Genomic DNA, 26,376 nt, shown 5'->3' with positions numbered 1-26,376 from the left:
CCCACAGGGTGTTATGCATTCTTCCTGATACAGTGTTCATTCACACCCATTGGTATGTGAGTTCTGCTACTGACAGAAAGTGCATAATTTGCTGACCACCTTAGGTAGATGATAGCATAATAGAAGTGGTTCAACACCCGTACGCCTGCGAGAGACACACCCGTCTGGGCAGTTGTGCCCTGCAAAATGACAGTTATGGCACATGGCCTGTGAGTTCGGGAATGGAGGCTATATAGTGTGTGTAGTAGTGTCAGACATTAATTTGTTGTGTCAGAAACAGCTACATGTAGTAGGAAACAGTATTATCAATTATAATACTACATGAATAACCTTAACGTATGCAAACCGTGGAAGTTGTTTGTTTACTACTGGCTGTGGGTATGTGTTGCCTTAACACATGTGATAGCTCTACATATAGGGTCTATAGGGCTGCCACCATTCTGAATGGCCAAAGTGGAACCTGCTCTGTAGAAATGTCAGACGTACCAGGGCAGAACATCCCTACAGCCATGCATAGTACAGAAATATACATATCGGCACAAATCAAAGCGTAGTCTAGCAGCAGTAAAGTTGCTTATGCTACTATATATGACATATCGACGTGTCAGGTATACAAGACCTGTAACAAGCAATCAGTACAGACACATACAACATGAGAATGTCCCCTAATCAGGACAGTTGCAATGGCTAGAGTATTGTCTATACCTCACAACTGTCCCTGCATTTCAGGTACGTCCCTAAGTTTGACTGAAAGTTTAACTCTGTCCCTCTTAATCCCTCCTAAAATTAGTGACTGTTGAAGGAAATGTGGTGAATCACACTTACTGATTAATGACAATAAGTAAGAGTTATAAACTACTTTTACTTCAGAATATGTGTATTGAGTCATATGCTCTGATTCTGTCAATGTTTCAAGTTTAATAGCACTACTTTTGTAAAAGTGTCCCTCATGTTTTCTTGACCTGTCCCTGATTCTGTAGAAATGTGTCCCCGATTGGTGGAAAGGTCTGGTATTGTCACATGAGATATGCCTAATGAGGGACTGTCCCATGCAAAGTGGGAAAGGTGTCACTCCTACAGTCTCCTGTCGTGCAATCTGAATGGTGGACAACGTGCAATAGGTATGCGGTAGCATGACTCGGTGGACAGCTGCATTAACAACCTCAGGTCACATGTCAGCATTGCAGAGTATCGGTTCCCATGTATCAGGCAGATGGGAGCAGATCGTATGAGGAACACGCATATAATATGATTATGTCACTGGACAGGCTGCTGAGTCCGTACAGTCGAAACCCTGCCGTCACAAAATGGTTACACATACCCGATACTGTAGTCATGAAGTTCGATGTAATATGCATCACAAGGGATCGCACACACCCAGCGTGAGTGACAAATGTAAGCGGAAATGTCGGTGAGTGAGCAGCTGTAAGCGTGTTTGTCTACCAGTATGCCAGTAGTGGACTGTCAAAGAAATGTGGAGTCTAAACGTGTATAAGGTGCTGTGACCAGAGGTCAGCAGTGCTTAACACTGTGCAAATCTATGCACAACTGCTCCCACCTGCTGGAATGTGCCTTATCCAGTCCGTATCCAAAGGCGTCGGTCTGTCCGCAAACAAAGAACCGCCCTATTCACGTATTGGTAGCAGTACCCTGCGCACATAGCTCATGTGAATTAACAATAGACCATGGCATATGTACAGACAATAAACCACACACACACCATACAGCGCAGTCATCCAACAGTATAGCAATGTACAGGCAGATATGTCTGGACCACTGGTGTATGCATGCCTGGCCATCCTGTGTTTCAGTGTGTGAGCATGCCCAGTATGACTGTTATGCATGTTGTTGACTGACATTACCGTCATACCGTCGTGTGTGAGCATGCCAAGCATGGTCAACTGTATCACATGTGTCACATGTCCATATAGTTAGTGCTGTGTTGCTGACCCCTCTGTTCTACACTGGCAGGTGTCATGCTGTGTCTGCAGGGTAGCTGATGGTCATGTGGATTGACAGTTGCTACATGTCTGCATAGTGTGGGGGGACATCCAACCACAACCACAGTCCTACACAGCACCGTGGGTGGCACACATGACTCTCACATATGTAGGTTTGATGGGGGCACAGCCAACAGTTGTACACATCTACCGCTACTGTACTGGTATGCCGGGTACTCCATGTCAGTGTGTGGACCTACCTAAATTGCTGGTTGGAGGGATAACATTGTATGCCAGTTCCCAGCTTTAAATACCAGCACAGTGGTGTTGGACATCCTAGCTTACACAACCTATATCAAACTGCCTGGCCTGCTGTAGTCTGTGTGTGTCTTAGGGGGTTGGGGTCATTCATTGGGCATATTCATAGGCCATCGTATATCATTTGTCTGTATTGGTCCACATCTGTCCAGCTGCATGGAACGTGTGTGGGCTGTACAGACACACATGATGGTCAGCCCATAATCTGCAGTGGGTTAGGACACCCTGTGTACTACAGGCTACCATTGTGACCCCCATATGTGCTACAGAGGTCATGGTGCTACTATGGATGTGTACTGTCTGCTGCCCTAACATTTGGCCACCACAGTCACTTGTATGCTCACATACATACCATAGCAATGGGTAAATACACATTCTAATACAACTGCCACTTGTTAGGTCAATAGACATACCCTGGGTGTGTTCTGGACTTGAGGACGGTGCTGGAGGGCTGCCTATGTTGGATGCACACAGTGCACCTCCTATACATGGCCGAGCACAGGTAGTGTCATGTTTGGCATCTGTTGTACTGTGTGCAGGTCAGAGAGAGGAAATCCTTGGGTACCTACTGTGTCAGTGCATATGCCTTGTGTTGCTTCTTTGCCAAGGGCAGGTCATACTGTGCTCGGGCTTTCGTCGACTGTGCCCTTCTCAGGTAGTTCCTTCACCAAGTCTCACTGTGCCTGTACAGGCCTTGGCAGTGGTGTTGGGCTGTGTGGCCCTGCCCTATGCTGTTTCTGCTGCAACTGTTACTGCAGGATAAGATTGTATAGCATAACAAATACCATAACAACTTGTATGCATGTAGCTTGTGAATACTGCAGAGCTCCAACGGATGTGTCCGGATACCAGAACTGTGAACTGAGCATCCCAAACATATGCACGAGTATATGTCTTGCCTGTGCATCCGCCTCAGTATGGTGTGAGTGTTCATGTGTGTGTGCATTGATGATGGGTGTCATCAGCCACGACACCAGTGTTTACCCAGCATCCCTTACTAGGAGACTGTAGGGGATGTCCATATTGGCATTGGTGTGCTACAGCTGTGTCAGAAGCCATATATCGGAATCATCATAGCTTCCAGGGCAGACAGCACACACATGCAATCTCATGCCCTGGCCATCGCATATGGCCTAGATGTTGGAGGGTATGCCCCTGCAGTGACTGTAGGCCTTACCCCGCTCACCAGGTGGTGCTACGATGTGTATGTGTGTGCAAGCTATAGCACCCAGTACCCCAGGGTAGTCATCCATGTGGTTGAACAGATGCATATTGCTGGTCTACTAATCATGTGTATTGAGGACATGTACGTACTCACTAGCATGTGCTGACATGGTGTCTGTGAACTGGTGCAATACTCTGGATGCAGATGCCTGTGAGATACCCATGATATCCCCAGTTGTGCTGTGTGAGGTACCTGTGGCTAATACACCTAGGCCAACACATACCATGGTATCCACTGTGATGTGTTTCCCTCGGCCTGTTTGATGTGTCAGGTGTGGCAGGCACAGGTCAACAAGCTGCTGTAGGAGGTCTCTGTCCACCCCATAGTGCTCAACCATCCCCAGCCCATGTAGCCCCTGGTAAGTCACCCTGGGTCTATAAAGTCTTATGTCACCCCAGTAAGGGTTGTTTGGCAGCATTCACATCCTCACTGCCCCAGCCTCCTGCACATGTTGGTATATTTTGCCTGCTGCAGCCCATCTCATTTGATTGGACTGTGTTGTGAAATGTCCCCACAGGTATACACCGGTGGTGTAAAGTGCGGACGAAACCTGTGTGTATGCTGCTTGCTCGCATTACCATACTGTTCAGGTGCGGGCTGGCCATGTCATCTGCTGAATGTGCTGATCAACACTTGTTTGTGCAGCCTGTACACCCTGACTACCCCACCACTGCTGTCATCCCTCCCAATGTCACCAGGCAGGTATAGACACACCCCTAGCTTAGGTGTGCTAAGGCAGGAGCACTCCCGAGGCACAGTTATGCAGTGTACTTACAGTATGCCTGACCCCCCTCCCATGCTGTCAACTATATTCAAGACCTGCACCCAGCTGACTACACACATACACTCCAGGGACCAGCATCACACCCTGGTGATAAATGGGATACACTATTGTCAACCTCATCTGCATAGTATAGTCTTCTAATAAATAGTTATATGACCCATACCGAACCTCCAAATTAATAACCGCTCAGATCCATACAAAACTGGCAACAGGTGCCTTACTATCACCATATTCGATGTCCCATGGTCTTCCCAGCAACAAAATAACCAGTGTCTACACGACTACAACCCGTGACCCTGCACACTACAGATGATGTGGATGAATAGTTATATGACCCATACCGAACCTCCAAATTAATATCCACTGCTCAGTGTCGCTCAGATCCATACAAAACTGGCAACAGGTGCCTTACTATCACCATATTCGATGTCCCATGGTCTTCCCAGCAACAAAATAACCGGTGTCTACACGACTACAACCCGTGACCCTGCACACTACAGATGATGTGCATTACCACCACACCATGGCAGATATACATAGATCCCAGGTTATCACTTACAGATCATCTGGCACAAGCATTCAATAGTGCTGATGTCCCCAGACATATATGTTCACATCTATGTCCACCTCTATATCTACATATATCATATATATTATTATTTGTATACATATATACATGGACATATATATACATATATATATATATATATATATATATATATATATATATATATATATATATATATATATATATATATATATATATATATATATGTGTATACATACACACATATACACATACACACATATGTAGATATGGCATTTATATCACAACAGCGGACCACATGACAGCAATGCATTAGACAGGAATGAAAAGGAAACTACATGTGCCACCTGCATCAAGTAGTGTTGTTACCATCAAGGCACGTGTGTTTTGTTGCATCACACGGGTCAGACTGTATCAAGGGTAAGAGTAGGGCTGCTGACAATTACTCACCAGACCTATTGGCGAATGTATTTGTTGACAACCCAGTGTCTTGGCAGAATATGCAGGCTGTGGACACTATATAGGTCAGCAACAAAACACACTGAACACATCCTGCAGCTAGCCACCCACAGATACCAACACATACGGTATAACTTCCAAACACACACACCTGCCATGCCTTGGAATCGAGCACCTAACTGTCAAGTCTACCACACTACAGCATTATGCAGTAACAGAATGCGCTACCGAGTTCCAGCATCACCGCACTCCCATAAGCATACATCTAGGTGGATGACATCATCCGCAAAGGCAAAGATGCCGATAGAGAATGTATGGGGGGGGTGAGCCGTCTAAAAGCATCACTCTGTCCCCAGGCAGCTGGAAATACACACACACGCACACACACACACACACACACACACACACACACACACACACACACACACACACACACACACTTGGCAGGGCTGGAAGTCGAACATACACCTAACTACCTTATCACACTACAGCATTACACAGTTACAGAATGCTCTACTGAGATTACTGGAACACAGCACTCCCAGAGGCATACTTCTAGGTGGATGACTTCATCCACAAAGGCAAAGATGCTGATAGGGAATGTATAGATAGTGAGCAGTCTAAAAATATATTACTGTCCCAAGGTAGATGTAGACAAACACACGGCAGTGGTGTGAGCGGGACAACTGCCTATCTATGGAGCACTATTACAACACTACATAGATATGAGAAGCGCCACAGACAGTACACCCTTCAAGACAGTCAACCAGTGTGTTCAATGTAGGAATCCATCCTGGCGTGGGGTATGGACATCTGTTGCCTGGATGACCACCATCACTATACAGGATGTCAGTGGCCATGCCCATACACAGAGGCACATCACCGACACAAGGTGTCACTGGGCATGCTCACACACTTAGTATCACACATCCGTTTGGAATGTACTGTGTGTCCATCTATACAACGGCGTACTGGGCATGCTCACACACTTAGTAGAAGTGAAGGGCTGTCTTGCATGCACACGGATTCTAAACACGGAAGGGCACAGTTTGGAATGTACTGTGTGTCCATCTACACAACGGCGTACTGGGCATGCTCACACACAGTAGTAGTGAAGGGCTGTCTTGCATGCACATGGATTCTAAACACGAAAGGACACAGTTTGGAATGTACTGTGTGTCCATCTACACAACGGCGTACTGGGCATGCTCACACACTTAGTAGTAGCAAAGGGCTGTCTTGCATGCACACGGATTCTTAACACGGAAGGGCACAGTATGGTGTTACTGTCCCCACGTACATGAAGGTCACTCACATGTACTGACCAGTACACACTCAAGAGCCATCACAGATGTCGCAGGTGCAGATCACAGAGGTAAATGCCGCATTCTACTATGTAGCCCTCAGACATCACCATGTCCCTGGACCAGCAACACACATCCATACATTACCACAACACCATGTGACTCATGACCAGTGGACTGTACATAGGTCTACAGCAACTGTGCAGACTACACATGTACTGACAGGGTTCCATCATGTGTTATGCAATGCAATGATACCACTATTCATAACCAGGTTGGCTTTACACATAACAGGGGCCCTGGGTCTTACACAGCTGTAACAGATGACCATCGCTGTACCTAAAGAACACACATGTTTGGATATGACATACATGTAATTGCAGTGGATATGTACATGGACCACACACACACACACACACACACACACACACACACACACACACACACACACACACACACACACACACAACACATATGTACATAGCATAGCTTTTGCTGTCCTCCATGCAGACAAGTGGCTACAGCAATCACACGCATGCACATGGAAGGTAGGTCCATGGCTGTTGAATGCTAACAGTACATAAGGTAGCAATGCTGACCGAGGTAACATTCCCTCTGTACTAGTTACCCATGACAACCATCATATCATACAACAGTCCATGTGTTATGTATGTCATCGCACATGTCCACCAATTGCAATGCATACAAACATGGCTACATGACAGGCATGTAGGACCAACACACATGTACATGTAGTGGTGTGCATGCAGCTACCATGCATGTGCAGTAGCTGATGTATGTAATTCATCTGTGCTAACTACAGCATGCAGTTGCAATGCAGCCCCATCATTGACACCTGTATATGGTGAAATACTGACAGTACGGTAGGATGCACATCAGGTATGGATGGATGTGTGTACATAAAGTGGTGATCCATCTTTGCAGATAGATGTTTGCCGAAGACGGCTCACAGGTTTGTCACAAGCCATCCTACCATTACATGTGCAAACAGTACGCTATGTTACTGTTACGTGACGGTGAAGACATACAACCTACACAGCGTTCAGGGTGTTACTGACTGTAAGTCACTTGACACCTGTAACACTTACATCCACCCGTGTGCATATAGCAGCACAATTGCCGAAGGTAGCATTGGCACACATAATGCGGCCAATACTGCTGCATGTCTGTCAGACGTATCATCATATAGCAGGTGTATTATTCACAGTACTGCCATGTGTGTTTGCTTGTGTGACCATATATGCCACATATGGTGGGGAATACTTACCAATTGTTACACACCCCTGTACACTGTTGTAGAGATCTGTACATACTGCAGTGTGGAAAGCATGACGTAGACAGGGGTGGTGTGTGTATTACACACGTCAGCTATCTGTATGTGAATGACATTTGTGGACTCCACAGTGTGTGTGTGTGTGTGTGTGTGTGTGTGTGTGTGTGTGTGTGTGTGTGTGTGTGTGTGTGTGTGTGTGTATATGTATGGCTGTCTGGTGCATGGAGTGAGGGTGTATGCTACCATACAGAACAGACAGGATCCCTAACCCCTCATGGTGATGCAGCCTACTACCCTGTTGATGCCATCAGTCTCAGCCTTACTGGCTACCTGTACATGTTCATTCTCTGTGTCGCATTGTGTGGGTGCACAGTACTGTGAGGGTGATTACCACATACGCAGGGGTCCTCACCTCAACACTATTGAGCATGCGGTATAGTGTTGTTGACCCCCGTGAGTGTGGGCATGTTACTGTGTGTTTCTGTGTATGTCTGTGTGTGTTCTCATCCTGTAATGTGACAGGGTATTACTGCTACACAGTGAGGCCTCATGCTATCAAGTGGCCTCTAACGTTATCATCAGCCAGACCGCTGTGTAAACCCCCTGCACCATGTCAACATACCTGTGATGTGACCTGGTATGGATGTCACATCTCTAGCCACTGTAGCCTATTAAACAGCCCACATGCTTCTGGATCAGTAGATGTGTGGACATCTGTGGAATGGTAGCCTTTCTAACAGTGAGGTTGAGGCTACGTATAGCATGCTGGTATTGCCATACATGCCTGTGAGTACTCCACATTTACAAATGTGAAACTGCAAACACTGCTACTTATTGGCACATGCAAGTAGACCTTAAGGGGGGAAGCAGGGCATCATTACCAACATGCTGTTACTGTTGTTACCAAGACACATACTGTGAACATACAACAATGCACTCCAACTGCAAACACTGTAACGTAATGACACATGCAATTGGACCTTAATGAGGGAAGCAGGGCATAATTACCAACATGCTGTTACCATTGTTACCAAGACACATGCTGTGAACATATAACAATGCATTTGTAAACCTTACTACATGGTATGTCTGGTGCATGTCAACAGTACACAACTAATGTCATATACACTTATCTCACTATTCTGTTCACCCTGTGCATCAGACCATATGAGCATGTCTCTGTGCTAATGGTGTGGATGACAGGGATGTGGCACAGGCATCATCATATGCACAGGGTGATAATGTTTGCCAGGGGCATAGGCTACACCAGTGGATGACATCATGTGTGTGGGTAAGGTTCAGTGATCTGAATGGACATGTGTAGTCAATATGCATGTGGGTGTTGTGGTGCCCTACAGATGTTTCTGCTGTGTGTGTGTATGTGTGCACACAGTTCTGCATTTTGTCAGGCCTACACAGGAGTATTATTAACAGCTCCAGATTGTACAGACCAGGATGTACAGCTCACTGTGTCCGGCCACGGCCACGTGACCTGTGCCTGCCAGGGGTTGCACGGGCACTACCAGGCGGAGGTACAGATCGGCTACTGTCTGATGACACCTGTCCACTGGAACCGTGTCCCCGCTGGGAACATCCAGGGCCACGTCCCTGTGGCCTGCTGTGTCCTAGTGTGGACAGCGCAGCACCAGCTGCACTGCTACTGCTACCGGCACTGTGGGAGCGGGCATGTGAGGTGGCTCATTCACATTGACCTGCACTAGGTGGTGTAGTTGGCCTATGTCCATGTGGCCTACGCCTCACTCCTACCAGATGTTCCAGCACAGACAGCTCACGCTCGTGGATTGCCATGCCATGGTCAAGGATTCCAACCATGTCACCCAATCACCTGCCCAGAACATCATCAATCTGCTGTTGAGCATTTGCCAATGCCTGAATGTTGTCATTTAGAGTACGGATAGCAGCCCTCTGAAGCCTCTGCCCTTCACTGTTCTGCCGTTCAGCATGTGCCTGTGCTGCCATTACAGTCTGGAACATGCATCTGGTGACACCAGCGGCTGCGCTCTGTCCTACAGGTGCATATATGCCAGAGGTCCTCCTATGAGCAGCACTGGCCACATGCCTGTGTGGCACATCTGCAGTCATTACACTAACACCACGGTGTGGAGACACACCTTCAGTAGCCACCACACGCTCCTGTTCCGAGCTAACACATGCTGACTGTCTTTCCTCTATGGCCACTGGTGATTGGGTATGTGTTGGCATGAGAACTATGTGTGGGGAAGAAGGGGACATAGCTGGGATGGCAACCATTGGCACAGATTCAGCCCCTGACAACCCTGCCTGTACCTCATGCATATGTTCATCACTGCTAGTATCTGTGGGGACACTAAAATCAGATGGACCGCAGGAGGATAATGCACCTACATCACCTGTGAATGCAAAGAAAAACTCTACATTACAATAGACACACAGACACACCATGCATGTGATTTGACAGACGGCATGCAGCATGCATGTGATACAGCAGACAGCATGCAGCTCAGACATTAATAGTGGTAGTTAGCATACCTCCCTGGGTTGCACACAACAGCAAGCAGGTGTCATATCAGTAGCAGATGGCATGCAGCATGCATGTGATACAGCAGATGGCATGCAGCTCAGACATTAATAGTGGTAGTTAGCATACCTCCCTGGGTTGCACACAACAGAAAGCAGGTGTCATATCAGTAGCCATGCAGTTCACACAATCATGGTAGTAAGCATGCATCCCTGTGATACACCATGTGGACCAGCACAGGTTAACAGTACACATGGCTGATGTGACCTTGACATGTAATCTGCTGATGTGTGCATTGACATGCATACATGTCTGACACAATGGTGTCCTGACACATGTACAGCATTGTAATGGGTATCACATTGCAGTATTGTCTGTATGCCCTGCAGATAGAATGCACTTTTAGCAAATGTGCATGAGAATTGAAGGGTAGTGTGAGGCATCTACATTGCTATACAGTGTGAAGTACAGACACTGTGCCAATGCATGGCATCATGAGGCATCTATAGTGCTATACAGTGTGTAATACGCACACAGTGCATAGCCATAACTGCTTGCATACACATTACATAACTGTGGCTTGTGACCCACATCAATGAGGTGTATACACACCAAACCATGTTGTGTCATGTGACAGGTCACTGGAAGACCTACAGATGACACCCTTGCACAACTACTACAAAGTCTTAGCTGCCTGGCGACCATTTCCACACATGGCAGACTTGTCAATACACCATGTCCCACATGACATTAATGTACCACACACACTAGGTGCACGACTGACAGTGATGTCCTACAGCAGCAATGGAAATGCATGGTATCTGTGGCCTGATGTGGTGTTAATGTCTGTGGAAGCTGTACAGGTGACTACTGTCATGCTATGACACAGTCATGATGTTCAACACATCTTATATGGTTGAATTAAGTGACACCTCCACTAGCTGTGCACAGGTGTTCAGGATGTCCAGTGTTCTACATCAACTGTATAATCAGTCAACTAAGGCTATAGTTGGACCATGTGTGGGCAATGTGCAACAGGGTGTATACACATCACAACTACTGTGTGGCTACATGTCACTGGCCATCCTCCATGGCCATGTATGAACATGTGTTGGCCAAATGTTTGTGATGGCCATCTATCTCACATGTCTGTGTTGTCCCATATGGCATACACCCATAGACGTCAGATATATCACTGTCCACAGGGCTATGCAGACAACGGGTTGTATGTTTGGTATGTGGGGTATGTACTATGGGATAGTGAGACAATATTGCAGCCGGAACACTACATGTCTGGGACATGTCAGATGGCACATCACAATATGTGCATCCATTGCAGGGGCATATTACACAATGGTGACTCCTGTGGGCTGCCCATATCCCAGCTCACTGTGTGGTACTGTTTGCATATCACACATGTGTTGTTCCAATGTATAGTACATATGCCTACATTGTACACCTCCACCATTGTATGCAGAGCTGTCCACATATCTAGCAATGACAGGTAATGTGGTTTCATGTCTGTGTTTCATTTAGTTTGTATATATTGCACATGGGTAGCCAGTGTGAATGATGACAGATGCGACCTGTATATCGTGACTAGACCATACATTATATGAACATGTGTTAACTGGCCACATGGCATATAGATATATGCATTTACATGCCTGATACTGATAACTGTCTCACCTGCAACTGACTGATGTCTGTGTGGCACGCCAGAGGTACCTGTATAGGGGTGACACAGCAGTTTCAACATTATCCATGACTGTATGACAGCCACAGGGTGCACTGTGCATGTTAACACATTCACCTGTACAGTAGCATATAGTATGCACATGTGTGCATACACAGGGTAGCATACTATAGTATGCAGCATGTGTGTAAACATACCTTGCATATGATGTTACATTGCATATTGTACAGTGACACATGCAACTAAATGGGATATAATAGTCATATGTGCAGTAGTGACTTACCAGGCAACTCCAGGCTCATTGGTTGGGAGACACCCACCTCCACGATGACAGCTAGTGTTTGTGGATGATGTTCTGAGGGTGTCCCCAGGCTGGCCAGTAGCTCCTCGGTGTGTGTTAGTGGGGGCTGGGTTGGTGGGCCACCACCTGTTCCACCTTGTTCCCTGGCGATTGCATTGGCATGCTGTTTCTCATGTCGTATCAGGTCCATGCAGTGTCTGCGCACCTGCTGGTAGGTGCGGTTATGGCCACCCACATCATTAACCCTCCTGCGAAGGTCCCGCCACAGGTCATCACACTGCTGGGCAAGCTGTGGCACATGGCTGAACAACACCTCATAGTTCTCATGGAGGTACGGGATGAGGGCATCATCCTCCTGGTGGCTATACGCTGGCAGGCGTGAACGAGGCATTATCTGGAAGACATAATGATGGAGACAGGTCATAGTATCACAGAGATGTACAGAGATACAGCTGCACATACATTTGTATTAAATCTAGTACATCTGAACAGTTATCTTTGCAAATCGTCATGACACTGACACGACTGCCATGTTTGTGTCACACACATGTAACACCCGTTATGCATTGGATATCATCTCCATATATGTGTGTCACCTCATTACATTGTTCATACTCCATGTGAATGCTGTCTTGATGTGGGCATGTCTGTTTGCCTGTACTGGTGATCTTACCTATCAGCACATGCCTGGATATGTCCACAGTAATGCTGTTGACCTTGATGCTGTGTATATGTCACATATCAACACATACACTGCCTTAATGGACATGAGCAGTGACAATGCACACATACACATGAAAACCTTTACATGCATGTGTATTGCCATATACATCTACACGGCACTGTACAGCAGTTCAACATCCTGCCACGTATCGCCTGTGTTGCACATGTGATAGACATGGGACAATGGCTAGCTGGATGTCATTCGCAGGGATGGTTATCAACTATGGCATGTACGGGCAAGGTTTTCTAGCTGTATCCGACAGCCATTTTGCCACCGTGAGGTGCATCAGTGCCACATTACTGATCCAGACAGTTAATAATACATCTACCATGCGGTCATCGCACCATGTATGACAGAGATGACATGTGCAGCTTTGATGGACAGGGTTGCTTGGTATGGCAGGAGTATGTAACATGTATGGCACAGGGATCTGTCCAGCATGTGGCGATCCTTGTAGTAGGATGGTGGCTGTCCATGACGTATGTCTTTCAGATCAGGATATGTATGTGTAGCATGTCCAACATCACAGTGTAGCACATGTCTTTATGCAAGGTAGCCAGCATGCTGCATAGTGGAGGTGAGGATTGTGAAGGCTGGTATCGCCTAGCCACGCATGGCCAATACCCCTTAAAGGTGATATGTGATCCGATATTGGTCACCCGAGTGCTGAGTATGCCTGTGCAATGATCTCCATGCTCATGGATGGCACCCTGTCATGACATGGGTGCCTCGTATGACTACCTAATAGGCCTGGAGACGTCACCAACTCAGGGAAGTGAACTGCACAGCACCATCCCTTACACAGTGTCCATAATGCTGACCGCTGCCTAGGTGGTAGTTAATGGGTACAGGGTTATTCACCTAGCAGTGACAATGCTATTATCAGCTGTCAGATTATCCACATATGTCACACACCTCAACCACAAAGCCCATTCTGTATGTTGTCCACAACACTGAGACAGCTATTGCTCCTAGGTCATGGGCATTCACATCCTTACATACACAGATGCCTCCCATTTGTCTGTGTGGTATGGGCTACACTGAGGGGGGAGTACACAGCATTAACCCTGTTTTACAGTAGCTGCCACTGGTGTGATATGCACATGTCACTCAGACACCTTTTGTAGTGTTGCTTCTGTCAATAGGCCACTGGTAGAACACTCCTGTGACAAACGAAGGTACATCTAGTATACTCAGTGTAGCTGGAACACGGTATGGGTGATGATGTCCTATGACCTGTCACAAGTATGCTATGCAGTGTGAAATCATCCGTACTGTCATCTACTTCTGTATTGCTAACATCTACATTGATAAAGGTTAATAGACTTGCAGACCATACTCAGCAAGGCAATAGTGCAGTGCCTCCAATTATGACTGTCGTCTCCACTTGTGGGTTGCAGTGGGTTGATATTATCCAACACACTATCTGGTTTGCATATTCATGCTCAGCACTTGTTCAGAACATGTGAGCACTTCATGAGCTACTGATTACTATAGCACCCATTCCAACTCATGTCTTACAAGTACACTGTCTGTCCTTACATTTCCAGCTTGCTTACAGTACAACAGCTGTTGTACACATGTAACTCACATATCTTGTGAGACATGGTTGAATATGCAGGCATGTCCAAGTGTCACGTACCAGTGCTATTGCCTGTCTATATGATGACTATGGCAAACATGTGGCAATAGAACAATTGTCTCATGTACTCAGTCAATGCTAACCTCCCAACATACGACACTACAGCCTGTGGGACATGCACATATGTGGCCATGCTGGGGGTAATGCTCTCACCAACCCAGACTGGACCTGACATTCATGTGGGGACGTTTAACATTTGCAACACACCCCACTCATCACATAGTCTCACTAGATCTCCACCACCACAGGCCACACATAATATGAGTACGACATTTGCAGAACCTCTCCATACTCTGTGTTGGCACCAGAGGCAGCCCCCATTACCAAACACAACAACAATTACTTATAGCCCACAGACTCATGTGTGCCCATCAACTACAGCCAATAAGGTGTTATAACATACCCAACACACTGGTCATAGGTGATTCTGTAGGCGGTCACACTGATACACCAGGGATCACTGCAGTGGCTGTACTGTACAGAGGTGCAGGTAACACATGGCTCTGCTGTTCACAGACAGGACACTACCCTAGAGAGGTGCCGCCAGTGTAAACACTGAAGTTGGGCTTACACATAGACTTGCCAGACAGCATAGTACCTTACTATGTACCTGTGAAGCTATTACATGTCCTTTGTGCATGGTTAATTGAGTTGCTCTTCCATTTCGATTAGCTATCATGCTGTTACAGTGTCCCATGACTACAAGCCATATGTATCCTGTTATTGTGTATCGTACATGCCAATTGACAATACCTTTTGTTTGCATGATATAACAGTTGTGCTGTGTAGAATATCTGACATATCTACCAACAATACTGTACATTACACATATTTTACACATTATCCCATAATGCAAAGCATACTTGCACAGCAGGACCACCTTAGTCATGTTATTGTCGTTATATGCCCATACACATGCCTACTGTGACGGTATATCAACATATACTATCCCCTGCTATGGCACGTACTTGTTGGACATACCCTACCACTGACGGTGGGTGGTGTGGAATTGTTCTGTTTAAAGCCCTCATGTAACATCCCTTGTGGTGTACGTGATGTTTACCTTGTGGCCCACAGCAGGACACACAATTTCTACAAGCGTTGCTATGCTCAACAAGACATCACTACAGAATACCTTTTCCCACTTTATGCATTGCATACACTTTTAATTAATACAAAACAGGCTCTACATTCACTAACATACTGAGTGTTCTACATACCTTGTTAGCTTTCCGAATCTTCGTAAATATCTCTCTTACACCTTTACTGTTTAAACGGTTCTATGGTATGAGCATACGGTTTGAATGTATGGCAAGTCATCCTTATATACGTCGATACCTGTAACATTTGGTTTCCTGCTGCCAATTGGTGTTCCTGAGTAAATTATTACATGAAAATACCACACCAAGAACTTTATTACATTATGTAATAAAGTTCTTGGTGTGGCATTTTTGTGTCGTTGAACTTTTTGGTAGTAGCACCAAAGTTGTTTCTTTTGTAAATTATTACATGCACATCAGCTGTGCAGCTACTCCATTCACCAATTACGCAGCAACAGTGGGGTATAATTTAATTCTCCACTTGGGCGTTGCCCTTTTGCCCTACCTTCAGGGAGTCCCTAGTGGGACATTTGCAGGACACACATCGGTGTTTACAGACCAACACATACCCATGGTCAGTACACAGGATAGAACATAATTTTATCCTGAATACATACTTATTCTTGTAGCACTTTAGCTACTTATCATGTTTCATGTAAAGTTTACGTTTTGTAGATACAGGCATAACTATTTAATGCAACTGTTACATAATATATGGGACATAATTATGTCCTACAATCTCGGACATTTTCCCTTTTTAATATGTTTTGTCAGGACACAACTGCCCAGGGAGGGGCTGTCCCTCTTAAAGTGAGACAGGTGGTACAGTATGCCTATGGCCAACTATGACCACATCTACCGTACTGCTCTACCTCCGAGTTAGCACTAACAGACACACGATGCAAACACACACACACACACACACACACACACACACACACACACACACACACACACACACACACACATTACAGTCCCATGGAAACGTACACGGCACCTTCAACACACACATACACAGACTACAGCAATCACAAACACAGTTGAACACAGTACCTACGTGGACCGCAACACCGTCAGCGATAACTTAATGTCCCTTAATATCTTGATAATATTACACGTGGTTCCAGTGTTCCGGTACTGTGTTCTTTCAGTCTTTAAACATCGTGATTAAGCGTGTCGGTATGTGACACATTCCATAGTTGGCAGTATCCTATTTATTTCTACCTCCATGGTTGTGTACATGTCGTTGACCTATCTAGATATTTGCAGATATAGGTGAATCCGTATATATATCAACATATATCTCTCTATCTCCCTTTCTATCTCTATTATATATGTATGTATATATATATATATATATATATATATATATATATATATATATATATAAGAGAGAGTGAGAGGGACAATACACCTTTCATTGTGTACATGTTGCTGTATACAGTTTCCTGGACTCCGCACATTTGTGTTTGAACCTGTCACATTACACACCTGCCGTTGGTACATCTTGGGTAGCTTAGTGTTAGGTGATTGTGTACAAGGTTGCGTGTTCTACTCCTGGCAGTGGTCATTTTATCCTTCAGAGCAGGCACTATTAGTACAGGGGTGAATAATGCTAGTTTCACCTGTTCTGGACATCACTGACCGTGATCTGCGTGATATTCAGAGAAGCTTAGCCCTGTTTCACGCATATCCATATGGTCATGTTTAAACGATGCTTACCAGCACTGGGCAATGCATATTCCTGCTAACATGTGCTAAACCTGATCTGAAGACCTGCATCCACTATCCATTATTCGTGCCTTCGGGATTACGTAACGTCCCTTGCAGGACGTGGTACGGGGAACATGCACGACGGTCAGTGCATTTACCACTTGAGCATCTGGGATTTGTACACGTGTTATGGCATTTTGTATGTGGACTGTACTAAGGCTGTTACTCCATACTGCAATCAAATGGGTAACTCAGTTAGTTTACATATGGATGAGACCTATTAATGGTATGTTCAAGTGATGTTTAATGGATGTGCCCCAGCATTGAGAATGTATGTCACAGTGAGCCACACACTATAATGTGCTACACCTTCACACAACCATAGGTGGAGCATGCTGGGGTGACAGATACCTATCATGGGTACATCCCATGCTCACTACATCCGTGATTACATTGTATGGAGCCCCTCATTTACACACCAGGGAATCCATGCAGAGTGTGTGGGGAACAGTGATTACACACATGGATCCCTCAATTGGCTCTGCTCCACTGAGGGTCAGTTGGTTACTCGATCTGGTGGCGAAAGCAGACACTGTTTGCCTCGATTGATGAATGGTCTCTGACAATCGGGCGTGTACCTACCGATGTACCTAGGAACCTATACATACAGTACCAACATATGCTGATAGGTCCGTGTACTGTTCAGGTGTTGACATTCCTTGTTCCAATAGCTGTTGTGTATGCAATGGTTGAGGGCTGCCTATGTAGGATTCACACAGTAGGCCACCTATACATTACAATTCACAGGTGGTCGTGTGTGTGTGCCATCCATTTTACTGTGTGTGCAGGTGGAGAGATGTGTCAGTCCGTAGGGGCCTATACTGTCAGAGTATGTGCTATACGTTCCCTCTTTACCAAGGCATAGGCATATTGGGCACACCTCCATCTGCCTATTGGGGCTGGCACAGGGTGTTTGTGGTCTGAATCTCTCTGTGCCTGTGATAGCCTTGGCAATTGCGGTGGGCTGTGAGGGCCTTCAACATTATGTCCCTGCTGCAGCTGTTTCCACAGGATCATATTATGTAGCATGGCACATACTATGAAGATGTGGGCACACATGCCTGGAGAGTATTGCAAGGCTCCACCAGATATGTCCAAGCAACGGAACCGTGATTTCAGCATCACAAACACACGCTCTATGATGATTCTGGTTTGTGCGTGTGCCTCATTATGGTGTTCTTGCATGGTTGTGTGCGTATTTCTGATGGGAGTCATGATCCATGGCTTCAGTGCATAGCCAGAATCCCCCACAAGGTGGCCATGTGGGATGTCCCCCCTGACAAATACCTGATACAGCTGTGAGGCATGCCAGATGTGGGAGTCATGGTAGCTTCCAGGGCTGCCAGCACACACATCCATGATAATGCCCTGGGCATTGCACACGACCTGGCAGTTGATGGAGTGGTATCCCTTGCAGTTTATGTAGCGCCTACCATGCTCACCGGGTGGTCACGTGATATGTATGTGTGTGCGGTCTGTTGCACCCAGTACCTCCAAGTAGTGTGCCACATGGTGGAAGAGACGCATATTGCTGGCCAACACCTCCTGACTTCGGGGGAAGTATATATGCTCATTGGCATGTGGTAACATGGCATCCAGGAACTGGTGTAGTACCCTGGATGCTGATGCCTGTGAGATCTCCATTATATCTCCAGTTGGCCTTTGAAAGGTACATGTGGCTAGTATTCGCAAGCTTACACATACCTTCGTGTCCACTGGGATGGGTTCCCCTCTGTTGTTTCTGGATCTCAGGCATGGCCAGCACAGCTCAACTATTTGCTGTAAGATGTCCCTGTCCACCCTGTAATGCTCTACTATCTCCAGATCATGTAGCCCCTGGTAGGTTACCCTTGGTCTAAACACTCTTCTCCTCCTCCGGGGCCTGCTGTGGTTGTCAGCATCATCTTCTACAACACCTTCAGTCACTAACACATGGTGATGAATCACAGCTATGGCAGCTCCCAACATGTACATTGTAAAAGTTCCCCGTATGTTTACACCTATGGTGCAGTGATTGGGAATACACAGGTGTGCTTTCACACTTTATACTATTGTGCTGTGAACACTGATGATGTCATAGGGTGTGTATGTACGATTGTAGCTACAGGGTATCTTATGTGTTTTACGACAGGAACTACTATTGTGGTGCCTTTGGTGTTGAATTACATTTGGCTGCCGTGGATTACCTCTTGCCCTTCCCTTTACATTTCTTCATGTTTCACCTCCCATTTTCTGGCATGCATCCAGCAGCCTGCTTTCATTTGTACTTTCCTAAACCTGGCTTATCTTGCATAATGTGTTCTATTGCCGGTCTACTGCAGGTTTGCTTTGCTCTGCTATGGCAGTTCTCTTTTCTTTGCAATCCAACACCTCCCCTATCCTGTTTTGCAGGTTTCTGCAAGCAGACTTGTCAGCTGCTGTCGATTGCCTGCTGTGAGTTAATAGATGTTAATTGCTCAGTTGTACTCCAATTACCCTACTGCGGCATGTCCTTATTTTCTTCCCCTGAACTTCCTGTTTGAGCTATGGTGCGTGGCGCGTGCATCTGCTTACCGGGTTTCGGACACTTTTTCATCCCCGTACACATGCGCATTTGGGCACCATATGTGATCTCAGCTAAACGATGCTATACCTACCTCCCCACCCCTGTCCTGCAGCTTTGCTTAGCAATGGCCAGGCCGGATTTGCATTGCTCCAATGTGCTTACAGCTACGGTGGTACACCCTACTGCTGATGTCATATATACCTCTAAACCACTCCTCGGTGTTGTAGTGCTGCGCCGTATGGTACATCCTTAGTCTGGCGGGGCGTTTGCAATTCACTATTACCTGCCTCATTTGCATGGCATTGACTACTAATTCCTAGTTACTGCACCAAACACTGTCACAGACCCTTAGCAACCCTTGTAGCTTGGTTATGGTGAACCATGCATACCATTGGGTATTATGGTGAAATCATGATTTGTATTACATTGCGATTTTATGACATTTGTATATATTTTCTTTGTGTTCCCATTTGTGCACACATGCCCTGCAGTTGTACTTTGCGTTACTGTGGACATGACATTAAATGTTGTTTCTTAGGTGTTGTGCATCTTTTCTTATGCCATTGGCAGTATATTTAGCCATTGGCATATGTTAACTTTGTAATACATGAGTCTGGTCCGCTTTCATAGCTCCGATGTTCTGTTTGGAAAAATGTAAACCGTGTTTTTTGGTTTACATTTCTGTGGGCTTACGCTATGCCTGCACCACTCATGAATCGCTATGTACCTTCATTTGCATGATGCGGCATTGTGCATGGGGTGATTAGCATACCTAAGCTGAGGGCTGCACAGATCTGGCGTAAGCCGGTAGTGCACGTGGAATTGGATCGTACCTGAATCGCTCGATGGCCATATTTGGCGTTATACCATCTACGCTATGCCTGCGCCTGGCGCAAGCTTCATGAATCCCGGGGATTGTCTTGATCTTTCCTTCACACATCACTAAGGCTAGATAGATAGATATAGATATATATATATATATATAATAGATAGATATAGATATAGATACCTTCCAATAGCATGAATCTTTCTTTTACTGTTTCTGTTTGGTTTACTTAATTGCATTCCTAAGTTTAGTGCCATTAATTGCTTCATGTGACTTATAGCTCTACATCTTTGTTACTGTTTTTAAATAATTTTCTTCCAGTTAATTAGTCATTTTTATAACTAGGAAATATGATACTATCAGTGGTTTGACTTGACTGCTTTTTCCATATTTGGCTTATTGTTGCCCAAAACAGTAGTCACATTACAAACTTGTTACCTTAGTTTTTATAATCTCCTATTTTAATTAGAAGAATGATTTCATTTTTTTTTTTGTTCTTTTGCAGTTAACTTTGTCCAGTTGTCAATGTAGATAAGTAACTTGCTTTTCACAAATAAATAAATAAATAAATATTTTATGTTATAGCAGGTATACTTTTTGTTTGATATCATGAAAGGGATATCCTGTAGTGTACTATTCGATTATCTCAAAGATGCATGTGTGTATTTGTAAGAACATTTTGCTTTTAATCATATTCTTTACCCCACTGTAATATTTATACATGCCTTCTGAGTGTGTCGCTGTACATGGCAATGCTTAGACAGCTTCTCACCTAGGCCTGTATTTTGCAATTTGAGACAGTAATCCTTAATTGTGTGATTCATATCTGATCAAGGTAAAAAGTATTTCAAGAAGGCTTGCCAGTTTTGAACAATTTATATCAGTCTGATACATTAAAATAATATAATGCTAAGAAATAAATTGTAACAATATAGTTAATCACCTGTCCTTGTTTTTTTTCCATAAACAGTGCTTGTTTTCAAATTATACAAAATTCCCAAGGCAGAAAAAATAGCATTTCTTTACAGGGCATTTTTGCAAATTTACAGTTGCTATACTTACGTAATGTTTTATAAAAAGAGAACTGTTTTTTTTCTCTTCCTGCAAAGAAAGGAGTCAGATTTTGCCAAGGAATATATATATGCACACTTCATTTCTCATGCCATTTAATGCCCTCATTTACTCAGCGTCATACCTCTTAATATGCGTGTGTTCTGAAGCCCAGATCTGCATATGTTTGATAACACAATGCCTGAGTAGAACCTTGTAAAAGGATTTAGTGTTACACTGTTTCTTCTGCATGTCTTAGATGAAAATCGGTAGTTGTAAGTATTCTTTTAAAGTAGATATTCAACACTAATTCATGCAACAGATTTTGTGTCAAACAAACATTTCATAAATATTTCTGTGTTCTTTGACTTTTCTTTCAGCTGGATTGTTTCACTAAAGTCTTCTATCAGCAAATGGCTACCACTGCATCAAGCAATTCAGGATTTTATGAACCGACCTCCAGAAGAGACTCGCATGTGAACTTCTAGAAAACTTGTTGTTATTCAAGTTTATCTTTTTAAATGCTACCCTTATGAAGTGATAGTATATTGAAAAGTGCTGGAAAGCTAACTGGTTTCTTTAATTATGACATTAATCTGAACGTTTACATTGTCTTGCTTTTGTGGGGTTTTTTTATCATTTCTAGTACTAAAGGAAATAAAGTGTGAGGCATTTACTTTTCAGTCTTCTGTGAGCTTGTTTGACATGAATATTGAGTAACTGGCTTCAGCAGTAGTAATTATGTCATCATTTTAATGAACAGCACTGCAGCATCCATTAGCTAAAATTGTGTTTTTCTGTAACTAAAAAGTAGTTATTAGAGATCCAAGGAAAGATCCAATGCAAAAGGTATTTATACAGAGAGTTCTTGACACTACCACAGTTTACTAAAACGCTGAAAAATTTCTATGGTGTAGAGAGATGGAGCCCTGACTGTGGACCTGATAACCCGAGGTTGATTAGTGGTTTGAGCACTGAAGGAGCCAAATAAAAGAGGTGAGATTGAACAACAACAGGCAGGCCCTCTATTCCAGGAGTGAGGGAGGGAGGGTGGGGATATGGCTTATAATCTAGCACTCCCCCTGTAATGAGGGCAGTGGTATGATTTCATGGCAGATTCTATACAATCTGGCACAAGGGTTTGGTTGGAGTTGACACTGAATGATGTAATGGGAGGTATACCAGCAGCTCTGCCCCGTTAGGATTGGCAAAAAAAAAAATCTCCTTTGTGGCTAGTACGATACTGGAATATCCTGATCACCTCTTCATCCTCCTGCCCTGGCACTTACACTAAGAATGTCTCTCTTTCTCCCCTCAAGGTGTATCCAGTGTGAAGGGTCAAGTCTTGTAGGCTTGGGAAGAGGGTAGGGCTGAAAATCAAGGAGAAAATCTAGCACACAGCTGATGGCTAACAGTCATGACATATAAAAATAAATATGTCAATAAAATAAAAAAATGAAAAACTGGGAGTTTCATGTGTCATGCAGCTCCTAGTGTGCTAAGTTTGCTTTACAGTGGTAAACCGGAATTATACTTCGGGTATTGTGATATATGGCATCACCCTCAGTTTAGAAATAATTAAATTATATTTTGCTATACATATTTGCTAATATTTCTATTGCCTGAGCAAATAATGATGGACCACCCTGTTTTGTGCCTTTCTTTAATTCTCTAAGTTAAGATAAAATTGCATCCAATTTTGCCTAAGCTTTATAATCATGGTAAATGTTCTTTATTAGAGAACTAAACTCAGTGGGAAAAATCGAATAATTCAAATACTGTAAGTCCCATCTAACTGAATAAAAAGCTTTTTTCAATGCCAAAACATATAAATACTGTTTATGATTCTTCACTAAATCTAGTAAAATTATTTTTATACTGTCTTGAGTTTGTCTTTTGCATATAAGCTCAGCCTTGTCATTATTGATTAATTGGGTATTTAGAGCTTCAATATGCTTGTGAATATACTGAAATACAAATTTTTATAATTTTTATAATCAGTATTTAATAATGAAATAGGCCTATAAACTGAGCAGATTATGGGATCTTTACTTGTTTTGAGGTTAATAAATAATATTTCCAAGAAGGGGGGCTTTACATTAAGTTAAATACCTTTTAATATATTATAAAAGAAATAAAATATTTTCTGTGTAAATATTTTGGTTAATTCAGGGATAATTACATATATTTTTGGGCCTTTTTTATTTTTGAATTCTTTTATTTTACTAATTACTTGTTTGTAGGTTATGGGTCCAGAGAGTTATTTTGGCTGTTACTGAAATATTAATACATATTTAATGACACCATATTTTATATTTATAGTAGCTGAATTGGTGATGTTATTATTCTGTGTTAGACCTGTACAATAGTCTTCAAATTGTTGTAAAAGTTCCTCAGTTTCTGTCTTTAATTTATTATGTTTAGAAATTCTGATTTCTTTAATTTATGTCTTGCTTACATTTTTGACCTTTTTAATTAGATTGTCCATGCCTTTAACACTTATCAAATATGAAGACATTTTAAGTAGTCTAAGGCTAAAGCAGTTTGTGAGATAATATAGGTTGATAATCCTTATTGAGTGAGTTTACTTGTTATAGTAAAATTTTATCTCCTTTTTGAAATTTGCATTTCACAGAATGAAGTTTATTCTAAGTATCATAACTATATCAGATATGTAAACTTTTAAAGAGCCACAAATCATTATTTATTAACTTTATTTGTTCATAAAATAATATTTTTCTCGACTACACCAAGTCTTAAAGTGTTACTGACGCATTATATATCCTGATATTCTACTGTTTAAATATATTTTATTGAAATTAGTTGATATTACAATTGATGCATTATGCTCTGAGAGGAGCAAGAGATTATTTTAAAGTTTTTCATCTTAGATAATATATTATTTGATATCTTTATTTTACTATTCTTTACTTACTATCAAAAGGCAATGGAGTAATAAGAGAGATAGTGTGAGTCTTTGTCTTTTCTAATGTTTTTGCCACAGCTGAAATACTGGTTTCTCTTGCTGCACTGGTTTCTGTCTTGGGTAAATTAAAGTTAATGTCTCCTACCATAATTAAACTGTCTTTCATATTAATGACTTTTTTTAGCTATTTTGACACCCATTCCTAAAAACCGGTGCAGATGCACTAAGCTGCACATTTTGTTGTTGCATTCTATTGTGCTTTTTTCTTTTATTTATGTATATATATATATATATATATATATATATATATATATATATATATATATATATATACAGTTCCCTATTAAAATCGCGAAGGTCCACTTACCCAAATATGGAAATGTAGACACATATACATCGAACTGCTAAAACACAGATTGTCCTGAAGTGCGAAATCCAAAATGTCGAATCATCATGGTTGGCTCTTCTGCGGTATAGCTCCTTAAGGTAAGTGTGCGATAGTTACGGACCTTAGGGTTAGGGTGCAGGTAAAGGTAAGTGCATAGATAGTAATGTATGTAAGGTTTAGTGTAGGGTTAGAAGTAGGGTTTTGTTAAGTGTATGTGTGTGGGTTATTTATTTTGTTTGGGTATAGCTCCGTAAGGTAAGCGTGCAATAGTTACGGACCGTAGGGTTAGGCTGCAGGTAAAGGTAAGTGCATAGATAGTAATGTATGTAAGGTTTAGTGTAGTGTTAGAAGTAGGGTTTTGGCTAGTGTATGTATGTGGTTTATTTGTTTTGTTTGGGTAGGTAGCATGTAGCACGCGGTGGGGTTGGACAACTATGATGTTTCGAGTTTTTGAATTTCATGATTAAGGGCATTCGGTGTATTCGTGGTTTAAGTAATATGTGTCAATGATTACGTATTCACTGAGTAGGACTTTATCGGTTCTAATATAGACCATATATATATATATATTATATATATATATTATATATATATATATATATATATATATATATATATATATATATTATATATATATATATATATATATATAATATATATATATACATATATATATATATATATATATATATATATATATATATATATATATATATATATATATATATATATATATATATATATATATATATATATACATATATATATATATATATATATATATATATATATATATATAGGTCCACTTTTAAATGCCGAAATCTCGAGTTTTAAAGAAAGAACCCAAAACATTGAGATTCCAGTATCTCAACATTTAAAAGTGGGGGGGGAAAGGACAGACATCTAAAATAAAGTGTTTGCAGGGGGGCAAGCCCCTCTGCACCCCCACACCCCCCTATATAAGTATCCCAACTCCGAGATCGTACTACAGTGAAGAGAATGGTAATGCTCCAGTT

Source organism: Protopterus annectens, chromosome 2.part2 (assembly GCF_019279795.1).
Source record: "Protopterus annectens isolate FY-2018-M chromosome 2.part2, PAN1.0, whole genome shotgun sequence".
In the NCBI taxonomy this organism is placed as follows: Eukaryota; Metazoa; Chordata; order Ceratodontiformes; family Protopteridae; genus Protopterus; species Protopterus annectens.
This window is presented reverse-complemented; position numbering follows the sequence as displayed.